Source organism: Alligator mississippiensis, chromosome 9 (assembly GCF_030867095.1).
Source record: "Alligator mississippiensis isolate rAllMis1 chromosome 9, rAllMis1, whole genome shotgun sequence".
Taxonomy (NCBI): Eukaryota; Metazoa; Chordata; order Crocodylia; family Alligatoridae; genus Alligator; species Alligator mississippiensis.
Genome location: NC_081832.1, coordinates 44,068,324 through 44,081,318, shown reverse-complemented (window position 1 = coordinate 44,081,318; position 12,995 = coordinate 44,068,324).

Below are 12,995 nucleotides of genomic sequence, written 5' to 3'. Positions count from 1 at the left end.
TAAAGAGGGGCAGTTGGGGAGACCCAGCTGCCCGTGGCCAAACTGCCACAGGGCCACTGAGACAATCAGTCACCTTCTCTGGCTCTGTACCTGCACCAAGGAGGTATGGAAAAGGGTGAAGTAGCTCTGTGAAGTGGTGACTGGTGTTAGCCGGCTAACCAGAGAAGCGGTGCTGTATGGGCACCTTGCCAAACACCAGGGAAGCCTGTCACCCTGCTTCGACCAGTTTGCGTCCTGTGTTAGGACCGCCCTGTGGAAGGCCAGGAACCACCTGTTATATAGTCAAACAGTGCATGAAAATGACTCTGAGCAAACTCCGGACCTATTACCAGAAATCAGTAGTGGAGGATGGAGAGGATGCGGCCAAAGTCACCTGGCACAGAGACATGTGGCACAGGATCACCCAATGTCCCCTGAAAGGGGGGGGGGGGGTGGTTAGCAGCGAAGAAGAGAAAGGGACAAGTGGAACAGAGGACAACAACAGTGACAACGACAGCAGTAGCGGGTCCTCCAGCGGGAGCTGGAGTGACAACAACGAAGAGGACACTTGAACTGAGTATGTGACCCCGAAGTGGGGCGGCAATGGAAAGGAAGTGTTGCCTGGTCTGAGGGACCAGGGTGTGCTTTTTGTTGTGGTGTGTGTTGCATGCGATGCAGATATTGTAATGGGTTTGGGTGGCCAGCAGGCCTTTGTACAGGTGCATGAGTGCGTGGGTGCGCAGGTGCGCATTTTTGTAATGGGTGAAGATCTTTTTCTTTTTGTGGTGTGATATGAGGAGTGTACATATATATATAAAATCTTTTATATATATGTCTATATATAGACATATATTTTTACCAAAAAAACCAAAAAAAACAAAGCTCCCAAAACTGACTGGAGCTGCACACCGCCAAGTTGCCACACTTGTGTGGGCCACAAGTACCCCAAGGGCCCACCGCCTGCTGCTGCCAGCAGGGGTTGCGTGCCATAAGGAGGACTCATGGGGAGTCTTCACATCTCCCCTCACCCTCCCTCACATCCCACAAACCCCACAACCCCTCCCCCCACATATACACACACCCTGCAACCCCCCCAGACACCCACACCCCCTCACAAACCCCACACATACCTTCCAACCCCCACCATTCACACCCACCCCCAACCACACCCTACACACACCCCCACACATAATATACAAGAGTAAGACTTTATTTTTTAGCTATTATGCAGTCATCTCTATATACAGTACACAAACAAATCATGACAAAAATATTTTTTGTAATAAAATTAAAATACGCTTATAGTAGATGTTTGACTTTTAGTATATGATTTCGCATTTTTCTCGTTCAATGATGGCAATCCCCCAAAAGGAGTATTTCTAGGGGCAAGGGGAGGGACTTCCAGTGGTAAAGGTCAGGGGCTAGGGGCAAGTCATCCAGCCCCAAGATGGCAATGAGGGAGTGGGCACCTGTCAAGGGGCAGGACTACCCTTGCAGCCTGCAACAGCTTGCCAAAACTTATTAAGCGGTCTTCCAGGCAAAATAATTGCCCACCCATGATGTAAAGCCTCAGAAATTGGGAGGGATATTCCAGCATACCTAGTGGTACTCAGAGACCTCCAAGGCTCCTGGCTGGTAGGCCTTATCCATATGCTCAGGGTTAAACAATCTCCAGACTTTGGGTCAGGAAGGAATTTTCTCTGCAGGTGAGATAGGCAGGCATTGTTGGGGTATGAGCCACATCCTTAGATCATTTGGGCATATTCCACTTAATAACTTTCCTGCCACAGCAGGGCTCAAGGTGGTGGTGCCCTTAGTCTAATTTCCTTTTCTCTTCCTTAAGCACATTATTTTGGAGGTCTTGAGAATTTATTTTTGTTTGGGGAGCTTGCTGGATTTTCATGCAGGAGGCTTTGGAATTTTTGTGGATCTTAACGTCTATTGCATGACTTCCTGCCTTGCCCTAGTGTTTCCATCCTTCAGTTCTTCATCTATACAAGGGGAGTAATAACCCTTCCATATTCCATAGGATGTTTGGGATCAGAAATACATCTGACTGCAGGGTGCTCACGGTTTATGCTGAAGAAGAGATCACTGAAGTACCATGGGCAATCTTGATATTTGCTTTAAGAATTCTTTTCCAGCAGCTTCCAACTTCACAAAGGAACAGAAATAAAAATAGACAACTCCATTCAATTTGACTTGCAGGTCACCTTGAAATACTGCAAGGATAATTCAGCATGGAGATTGCAGTACTTTCTCAGGACCTAAGCAAGCAAAGCTTGTACACCCTTGGCAACACTGTTAGCTAGGCTGTGACTTTGCCACTTAAGATTTGATTCCACTAGAGTTATTTTACCTTGTGTTAATTCCCAATTAGCTTGAGTGTGTGTTCTTAACTAGCGTTAGACAACTCTTAGAATTTGGAGCTGAGCAAAACCTTGGCTGTAACCTTTTTCAAAGGAGAACACAGAGTCAGCAAAACCATAACTCTCTGCAATGTAGTATTGCTTTTGACATATTTTTCTAAAAAAAACCCCTAATATGTAAAGCTGCTTTGTGTTTGACACTTTCAAAACAAAACTATTTAGTATTTTTTTCAAAAGGGGTCAGAATTGCCTTCAAATTTATTTTAAAAAATAAACAAAAATCTCTTTTCAACTTTTTAACTTGCTAAAAAAAATTCTGTCTTTGTTTTGGCTTGATACAAAATATTATTCCCCTTAAAGCATCCAGCAAATTTAACTATCCAGTTTCTTGTAGCAATCCTGGCAGTCAGCGCAAGAAAAACATCTGCAGAGAAATCAATTTACAGTTTTAATGCAATTTAGCAGGCCAAGGAAAAACAATGGTGAGAGCTGACGGTTTACCTTAACCTACTAAATTCTCAAAATTTAATTTGGCATCTTTTCACAGGAGGGTTTCTTCAAGTCAGTGATCACATGTTGATTAACATGAGTTAGGAGCACACCTTTTTACCTAGTGAAGACAAGGCCATAGTAAATAACCTTTTGTAAAGGCTAGGGCAGGCAATGCCCAAACACTTTTGGTGAGCATTTATACTTAGGTCAAGGTGAGAGAGACTGGCCCAGATCCTCAGCTAGTGTAAACTAGAGACAGTTAAAAAAAAAAAGGGACAGAAGCTTCCTTCATTTATAAAATAAAAGAATAAATTTCATTTTCTCCCAGTTGTGCTTTCACAAGAATGGGCCATTTTTAATGATATTTTCAACAGGAATAAGTGGAAATATTTAATTTTGACAATGGAAATATGTATTTCTTATTGAATTATATTAAATTAAGTTTTCACAAAATACATATACAAGTCCAAGCATGGGTGACTGGTGCCTCCAGAGACTGGGGGGGCACAGTTTGTGGGTGGCAGCATTGGCAGCAGGGTGGCAAGCGGTGACTGCCCGCAGAAGCCAGCAGTGGCAGCCTCCAATCTTGGGGGGAACGTGCCCCCCCCACACCCTGTGCCCCCTTATGTATCGCCTATGAATCCAAATGAAAGGAGTTGAAACCATGTTTCCTCACTTACAGAATGAACCATTGTGGACTCAATCTTTCTTTTTTTAACTACTTACATTTTCCATTAAATTTTCTCCTTTTCTTCTGATGGAGCATGAAAAAAAATTGCATTGCCAGAGTGTCCATTGCTGCAGAATGGAAATTCCAGTTACCTATCAGGTTTCATGTAAACCAGTGCTTCGTTGCTGAAATCAATAGACTGAGGGCAGTTTACATAGAACAGGGATGGGCAAACTCCAGCCTGTGGGCCAGACCCGGTTGGCTGTGGACTCCACTTTCCAGCTGCCCCTGCTCTTGTGGCTTGGGTTGGTCTCCATGGAGACCCCAGCTGCACCTGTGTGGAATGCTCAGGCTGGGGTTGCCATGGAGACCAGCCTGAGCCATGCTGGCAGTGCCCACGGCAGAGCAGCACAGAGGGCTGCTCTGGAGCCGCTGGGAACTTGGGATGGGGGACGCTTGCTCCGGAGCAAGGGTAGAGCCATGATCTGTAGCCTGCATGCTCTGGGCAGGGGTGCGCAGGCAGGGAATCACTGCTCTGTCTCTGGCTCAAAGCCAGGCTATCACTGCTGCAAGGAGTTGGAGCAGAGCCGTGATCCCCTGAATGTGCTCCCCTGCCTGGAGCATGCACCTAGGATCTCCTAGTCCCACCTAGGACCTCCTCCTTCCCCTTACGGAGGTGCACCATGTCAAAATCACGCAGCTGGTAAATAACCAATGCCAATAAGTCGGTGACTGGCCTGAGTTTACCTATGCCCAGCAGGTCAAGGTCAAATACAAAAGAAAATAAGGAAAAAACAAAAAAGACAACACATGTAGCAGGGCTGGCCCCTGCCCGTGCTGGGCTGCCAGTGCCAACCTTAGGCCACTTCTTGCCTCAGTCTTCCCCATGCTGAGTCTTGCATACCTTGGTGTCTTCCCCTTCTCCTCACACAGCCAATCTTCAGGGGTGAAAAGAGGAAAAGGAAAACAAAAAAGAAAAAAGAAAAAAAAACCCAGAAACCAGATAGTCCACTGACCACTTACTCACTGGTCAGGTGCTCTCTCAGCTGAGCTGCCTCAATCCTTACTTTGTTTGGGTCACTGTGCCCCTTTCTGTCCAGGTCTGTGGCTTTCAGCCCATCCTCACTGTGCACTGGCTCTGCCTTCACCAGTGGAGCGCAGCAGTCCTCTGATTGCCACTGTGCTGCGGGTGCTCCTTTTTGCCCACAGAGCTGTCGCTTTGGGTTCCAGCAAAGCCCAGAAATGCTTCACTTCCCAGTTCTCCAGCATTCCCCCTCTGCTGCCCCTCTCCAGGGCCTGAAGCCTCCAGCCACAGGCTCCTTCTTCCAATCTGGAGTGAGCACTGGCTTAGAAAGTGCCATGGTATTATTGCAGCCAGACCCAGGACCTCTGTGCCTCTGTGTAAGATGCATAAAGTCACATCCCAGCGTACACCTCTGTAGTCACATTGGATTAGCTGTGTAACCATCATGATGTAGCATACTGTGCTGTATATTTTGTATGGGGGGAGTGGTTAAATACGGGATGTGCTGTAATTCCACAATAGAATATAGCATTCTTCATACTTCTTGATATTTAATTCATAGACATGATTGCATGGGCAAGAGAAAGTAAAATGAATCCTTTTCCCTAGTAGAGGTAAATTTCTAGCTTTGTGAAGTGGATGTCTAGGTATGAATCATTATGATGGCGGGGAAAATAAGAATCTTTGCCATAGTAATGTAGTCCTCTGGCTTTGATTTACAGCACCTGTAAATCAGAGCCAGAGGACAACATTGTTATAGCAAAGACACTTATTTTCCACATCATGAGAATGCTTATTATGTGGAATGCTACCTGTCCAGTTTAAACACATAAAAACCCCTCACCATATATACAAATACATACACATATAGTGCGTGTGTGTGTGTGTGTGTGTGTGAGAGAGAGAGAGAGAGAGAAAGAGAGAGAAAGGGGAGCTTTCATATACATACATACATAGACATTAAATATATATATATATATATATATATATATATATATAAAATTAGCCCTCCAAAACGGGGATAGAAACTGATTTATGCATTGGAACTGAAGCGTGGAGATGTAATTGAAGCATTTATATATAGTATGTGTATACACATGAAATCATATTTTCCTTCTCTTATATATTGAGAGGCTTTCACATATATACAGACTCATACACACACACTTTACAATATATATGTGTATGTATGACTACATTGCATATTTAATGCATGATGTATTATAGTATTATAATATACATTATGTATTATAATACATATTATAAATATATAAACAAAACGTGTAATGTATTCATACAGACATAACTACACATAAATATATAAAAAAATATGTATACTGCCAGCTCTGGTCCCATGGAGACTGGCCAGAAGCCACATGGGTAAGGTCAAAGCACACAGCCCCAGCCTGCCTTGCCCAGGGGGTCAGGATCCCTGCAGCGCCCACTCCAGACCCATCCACCCCCGGCATGATGAGTGGCAGTGGCGGCCTGGTGGGGAGGAACCACAGAGCAGCCCCAGGCCGGGCTCCGGGTGACCACAGTGAGAAGGCCCCAGCAGCAGTAAAGAGGAGGTGGCTATGCCTGCCACCAGGTCCTGCTTTTTCCCCATGGCCAGCAGCAGCTTCTGCCCAGCTGCCACTGCCACCACCAGTCCTCATGGCAGGCAGGTCTGGAGTGGGTGATACAAGGATCCCAACATCCCATGGGAGGTGGGCCTGCATTGGGGCTGAAGCCAAGGCTGAGGCCAGGATTGTGCACTCATCCTGGGGCTGGGCAGAAACTGTTGCTGGGTGTGGGAAGAAAGCAGGATCTGGCAGCAGGTGTAGCTGCCTCCTCCTTTCCACTTCCAGGGCCTTTTCACTGCAGCTTCCTGGAGCCCGCTCTGAGGCTGCCCTGTGGCTCCTCCTTGGCAGGTGTGGGAGCCTGGGGCAGCCTAGAGGAGGTGCTGGTGGCAGCAGTGGGAAGGAGCCTCAGGGCAGCCTCAGGGCAGGCTCCTAGTGGCCACAGCAAGAAGGCCCCAGCAGCAGTGAGTGGAAGGCAGCTGTGCCCAATGAATGGTCCCACTTTTCCCCAGTGCCCAGCAGCAGCTTCTGCTTGGCTGTGTCGACACTACCATCTTTGCTTCTGGGTTGCCAACACCGAAGGCAGGCAGTAGCTCCAGCCCCACCTCAGGGTAAAAGGTGTGCCTGAAGGCGGTGCTGGTGGCACGGGCTTTGGCTGAGGTGCCCCTGCTGAAGGTGTCACCTATCTGCACCTATGCCAGCTCCCCACCCACCCATTGCCCCATCCCACATAGGGAGATTTGGTGAGCTGTTGTACACGGGGGTGGTGCTGAGCCAGCCTGCAACAGCTTCCCAAAACTCCCTATGTTGCTCATGGGTCCAAATAATTGACCACCTCTGGTCTAGATATATATGTGAGCATGTATACACCTGTATATAGATACCTATACATATGTTTTTATAATCATATTTTCTATCATACAACATATACCTTTCCTCCCAAAATCAGCTCCCCACATAGGGTTGCATGTATTCAGTAGGGAAGCTGATTTTCTATGCACAATACTGTTGGCACTGGATTTCTGACCCAGATACCTTGTTCCAGGCAGACCCAAAATTCTCAAACCGACCATGACCTTTCCTTTTGATAATAGGCAAATGTTATTAATATAGTGATAGCAGATAAGAAAAATGCAAACAATTCTATATCTACCAGTCCCAGAGCCGTCATCAGAGTCAAGGTATATCTGGTCAGTATGCAAGCTTCATTCTGAGGTTCTCTGTTGAATGTCAGATATCAGTAGCCTGGAGGTTGGAGGCTGAGGCCCACCCACACTCCCCAGTGGGGTGGGTGAGACAGGCTGGTGGTATGCCCTCTGTCCATGGTGGCCTTGGGTTCCCTTCTCTGAGACCCTTTGCTGGTCTGAAATATCTCCTTATGTATTTTTTCCCTCTGTGATGACTCATCATTTGTGGACATTGCTGATTGGCCTTCTTGTGGTGGTCATACTGTCCATGTTCTCCCCTGTCATGATATTCCTTTGTTTCACAAACCTAACACATGTACACATCCTAATTTGGTTCTTTCCAGGTTTTCTCCTAATTTGGTCTGTTCCCCAAAACTAGAAATCTCAAGGGCTCTGCAATTGGGCACTGTGACCTAATGCCATCTTATCTCATGTTATAGAACACAGTGTAGTATGTGTCTTTAATTTCCCAGCCTGTATGTCTGTTTGCTGCTTGCCTGTTAGCCACAGTAGGCCCTGAGGAAACTTTCAGAAACAGGCTTTTTAGAAATCAGTTAACCCTTGCCATTGCCCTGGACCATTATTCTAATGCATATCTACTTTACCTATAAGCCAATTCCCAAAAGCAAACCCCTCAATACCAATTTCTAGCCGTCAGATAGAACCACCATGCTTTGATTCCTGCTGCACAGTGCAGCCGTAGTTGCATTACTATTCAGGCAGCTGAGAATGTCAGTTGGCTTACTGGCTTATTGTTCTTTACTTCAGAGTTGTTAACCATCATTTATCCTTTTTAAAGTTCTTGATGTTCCAATAATCAAGTGAACCTTTCTTAGGATAATTTTGCTGTTTCCTATCTGCTTTGGAGACCCTTTAGTTATTTTTGAAACCATAGATCTACCTATAGATATCAGTCTTCAGGGACACCTAGGATTTCAGCTTTTTAAGATAGGCAACTGTTGATCCTTTGCATCATGGTGTATGCATAAGAGGTCCAGCCAGATGCCTGATGAATCCGCTTATGGCTAGCAAGCTCAATTCAAGATCAACACAGTTTGTTACAAGTTTCACAGATCCATGTGTTGTCTGAGTTGGAGTCCAAATTTATAACACACTGCTTTCTTCTTTCTCACTTTGCTCCCATCCTCTGGATCAAAGCAGCTTCATGTTGCAGTACACCCAGTGCCAGATGGCCCCTCCAGAATGGATGGGATTCTGCACTCTCCTCCTAGCTTTCTACATTGATGTTGAATGACTTCACATCACTTTTACACTAATAACAATATATTGATTATTCCTGATGTGTCCTCTTGTGAATAAATAACATTTTCACAGAGTGGGTCAGATCTTTGGCCCCTGGGAATTCATGAAGCTTTTTGGACATCAGTGAAGCTACAACCAGGTAAGAATCTGGGCTACTGTGTGTGTTCATTCAAATACAAAGCATCTCAAAATATTTAACAACCATTAATGTCAGACTTGATTCCTCCTTTAGTCCAATTCGGGCAGTTAAGTATCACTGTTAGATCTAGGCAGGAATTTCCTGATGAAAAGTTTTGCCATCAAAGCTTGTTTCTCAAGTGTAGAATGGAACGTGAGGGCCAAACCAGAACAGTAAAAGAGAAATGAGAGGTGGAGCAAAGTGAGGAACAGAAGAGGGGAGAGCATGAACCTGGAAGGGTTAGTAGCCCAATGGTGAAAGCACTTTTGTGGGACATGGGAGACGCAGATTCCATCTTCCTGCATCAAATCAGATAAATGATGTCAATCTCAATCTTTCCATGCCCCTACTATTGGGTTTTGATTATTGTGGTCTTTTTCTCCTTCTGCCATGTACATTTTTGAAAGGTGTCAGTTTTGTTCTGATACAAAACCTTAAAACTTTATAGGATACAACTTTCTTGTTTTCCTGGCTAGCTATAATCATCATCTACATTTACTGAAGGGGACACTGAGGCATAAGAGGTTACATGACTTGCCTAAAATCTCACAGGGTGCTGACAAACGTGCAGCTTCCTGGTCTAATACATGGAACTTCACAGAAGCGTTCACATTGCAATCACTGTTGGGTTGGAAGGGTAGGTGATTGAGCTCTGCTTTGGAACCAATCCAGCTGAGGAACTGCATGTCTGCAACTTCTCTTCCCTAGTCCCTGTACCCTCCCCTCAGCCATGGGTGACTGGTGCCTCCTAAGTCTGGGGGGGCTCCAGCGGCCAATTACTGGCTGGGGGGGTGGTCCATCCCCCAGCAGCTGATTGCTGACCATGGAAGCACCAACCCCAGAAGTGCCAGCAGCAAAACCGGAAGTGCTGCCGGCGCTTCTCTCAATATCCCCACTCCCCGGCTGGCAAGGGCCAATCTCAGGGTGGGGCATATGCCCCCCTGCACTCCCTCTACATGTCACCTGTGCCTCCGGCTCTGGTCTGTCTGCATGATGTGGGGTAGAGAGAAAGGATGGGAGGGAGCTCTAGCTGGGGTTTGCCCAGCCTGTGCTGGAGTAGGGGCAGGTGGATTGGAGGCCCCCCTGAGTGGTTTGAATCCACTCAACCCCACTTTAGCACAGGCTGGGGAAACCCCAGCTCTGCTTTGGAGTGCTTTAATCTGAACCCGATACGAGAGTTAATTTGTTGTGTTGTCAGGGACTTTTAAAGTTCTCTGCAGCCGCACACTTGTCAGGGCATGGCTGTAGAGTGCTTTCCAAAGGCTGATCGCACAACAAATGTAACTTCTGTCTGCAACTACAGTGATTCAGTGGCAAAGCTCAAAACAGAACCCAATAATTCCTTTTGCTAACCAGCTGACACATTCATGTAGAGTACCTGAGCTCTTTACAATGTTGTCTGGGGAGGATTTGCCTGGGGAGGATTGAGAGACATGCCACACTAAATGACATAATGCATACAAGGGTATAGGGAATGGCATCTGGCTAATAAATCGTTTTGCAGACCAGCAGGAAATGTAAAGTTACCATCAGCTGAGCCATCAACACTCCACTAAGCTTGAAAACCCTGTTTTCCCTGCTGCCTCTAGTAAAGGGTCACATAATACTTTTTCTTCAGTCTGTTCCCCATCATTATAAACACAGCTTTCTTGAGGAAAAGCAGACAAGCTGTCTCTTCTGTGTTCAGTGGCCACTCCTGCTGTAGTGACCAGATGTCCTGCTCATAGTAGGACTGTCCTACTTTCAAGTAGGATAATCTATTTTTGCCTGTCCTAAAGTAGGGTGACTGACTGTCCTTCTTTGTGACATTGCCTCACTACACATCTTGTCAGCTGACACTCCTGTGACAGAGGCAAAGCTTCCTCCAGAACAATCCTGAGTGGAGAGTCAGTGCAAGTAAAACATCTATAGACTTTTACACAAAGGATGAATGAAGACTGTAATCCAGCAAGTGCAAACACATTGGTACGAATTTTTCTGCAGTTACAACATTCGTATATGCTAATAACCCACTACTTAATGGGAAATACTTCCAGGGCTCAGGAGCCCCACAGCTCTTCAGGTATATAGGCCTAGAACCTCAGACATTTTTAGGGGCCATGTCAATTCCCACTGAAATTAATCAGGAAATTGAAGCCTCATTCCTTTTGGACCTGGACCCCATTGACAAGAGGGTTTAGTTATACAGGGACCCTATAATTGTTTTAATAATCTCTCTATCCCCATAGCACATTGGCAACGCATAGGAGGTGCACATGGGTGCACATGCACCCCCTGAGTTTGGCAGTGCATACCACCAACGCTGCCGGTGGCACCTGTGGGCAGTCACCGCTGGCCACCCCCCGCTTGCTGCTTATGCCGCCGTGGCTGTCTGCAGGAGCTCGCTGCTCACTGTTGCCATGCCCCCACCGCCTCTGCTGCCTACAGGCGGTCACTGTGCCCCCCCAGCCTCTGGGGGTACACGTCATTCATGCCATAGCATCTGAGTGAAAGATCATTATAAACAATTAAGGGAAGAGGAAAGAAACAAAGTGTCTGAGATTAACCAAAGGCTTGGTTGGCTAATCTGACTTTTGTGCAGGTGACAGCAAACTAGTTTTAGTCAGATCCCTGGAAGAAGCAAGATCCATAGCCAGACTATCCCTCTGAGCATGGCCTGTATCTATCCCACTGTAAAGATGGTATGTCTAGGGCCTGCCAGTGCCTCAAAGGAGCTCAATTACCCCACTGGTGCACACAGAGTTGCATTATCTTCCACTATCAATGCAGTTGTGCATTTACTTGCTTGTTTTAAGGAAGAGGTGAAACTAACAGCAGCTGCTGATGAAAAACAGACAAGCCAGTGTCTGTTCTTGGAGGATAGCAGAGCTCTCCTGTAAACACACAGTGCATTCTGGGATGCCTCTGAGCATAGGAAAACCAGGGATCTTGATAGTCAGCTGAGATGGTGCAGTTGTAGAAAAAGGCAAAAGTCATCAGCAGGTTAATTTGGCAGCAAGGCTGGCACATTGTTATCATAGATGAACTGGGGCATGGGAGGAGAATGATGTCTGGAAACAGAAGGCAGGTAAGTTTGTGGACAGAGTGCTCAGGCTTACTTAATGGCCGGTTTGGTAATCTTGGGAAGGTCACAGTGGGTTAAAGCATTCCCCTATGCTGGAGACATAATACAGGTCCAATTAGTCTTGAAAACCTTTCTAATTATTCGTGCTGAATAACTCCATTAGTAACGAAAGCTTTTCTGTCTTCATCTTTTGTCTCCATCCTAACAGAAAATGGCCCAGTGTCCCCACATACAGAACAGTTGCACTACGCTTGAGTGGAGTAAATGGAGCCTAGATTCAGTGAGGTTACATCTGAGGAAGTCTAATTTAAGTAGACAGGCTCATGTTTTAATGAGGGAGGAGGGCTTGCGTAATTAAATTTAGGGGTTCTTCTACAATATTTCAGCCATGAAAGATGGGAAATATGGCAGATTATGCATACTTAGGTTCAGTTCAACATCCAGGATTAGTGATTCAGTAATGAGCCACTACAGGAGACAGCAGGGAAGGCATGCAAGACTAAAGGGAAGGAGGGGGTGGCTGAAAACAGAACTCTGGCAGCAAAGTGTCAGGGCTGTGGCTCATAAGTGGTCTGACCAAGAGATATTAAAACCACAGAAGACCATTGACTCTTTCAACCTTCCTCACCCTATATAGGATTGCTTCTACTAACCCTTCCCTCCCTGCCAGGCTTTGTCTAGCCAAATTTAAAATGTTCCTTTCCTTGGGATATTTTCCTGACCATGGAGACTTCATCATATGGAGAGTTTCCCTGAGGATTATAATATTTTTCCTTTGCTGCTTTTTATCCCTTTGCTCCTAGTTAACTACCTTTGCAGAACCCTAAACAGTCCTTCTTCATCCCTGCTGCTCCGGGCATTTTTTAAATATCCACACAAGGTTATTGCAAATTAGCTGTTGGAGAAATTTATTTTAACCTCCCTGTAGCCCCCGAATCATTCTTCTTCATCTTCTCTAATCCCGTGGTTCATCGGTATCCTTCTAGCATCTTTGGGATGCTTTGGCTCTTACGCTTGTTTATTCCTGTAGTATCAAAGGGATACAGGTGACAGCATTTTATAAAGTTCTCCCAGGTTGTTGATACCCAGACTGGGGATGTTGCAAGTACAAAGGTGCAAAGCAAATACATTTAGAGATTTGGGTCTTTGACATGATAGGGTCAATAAACTGAAAGTGTCATTTCATGTTAACAATAATTATATGGAA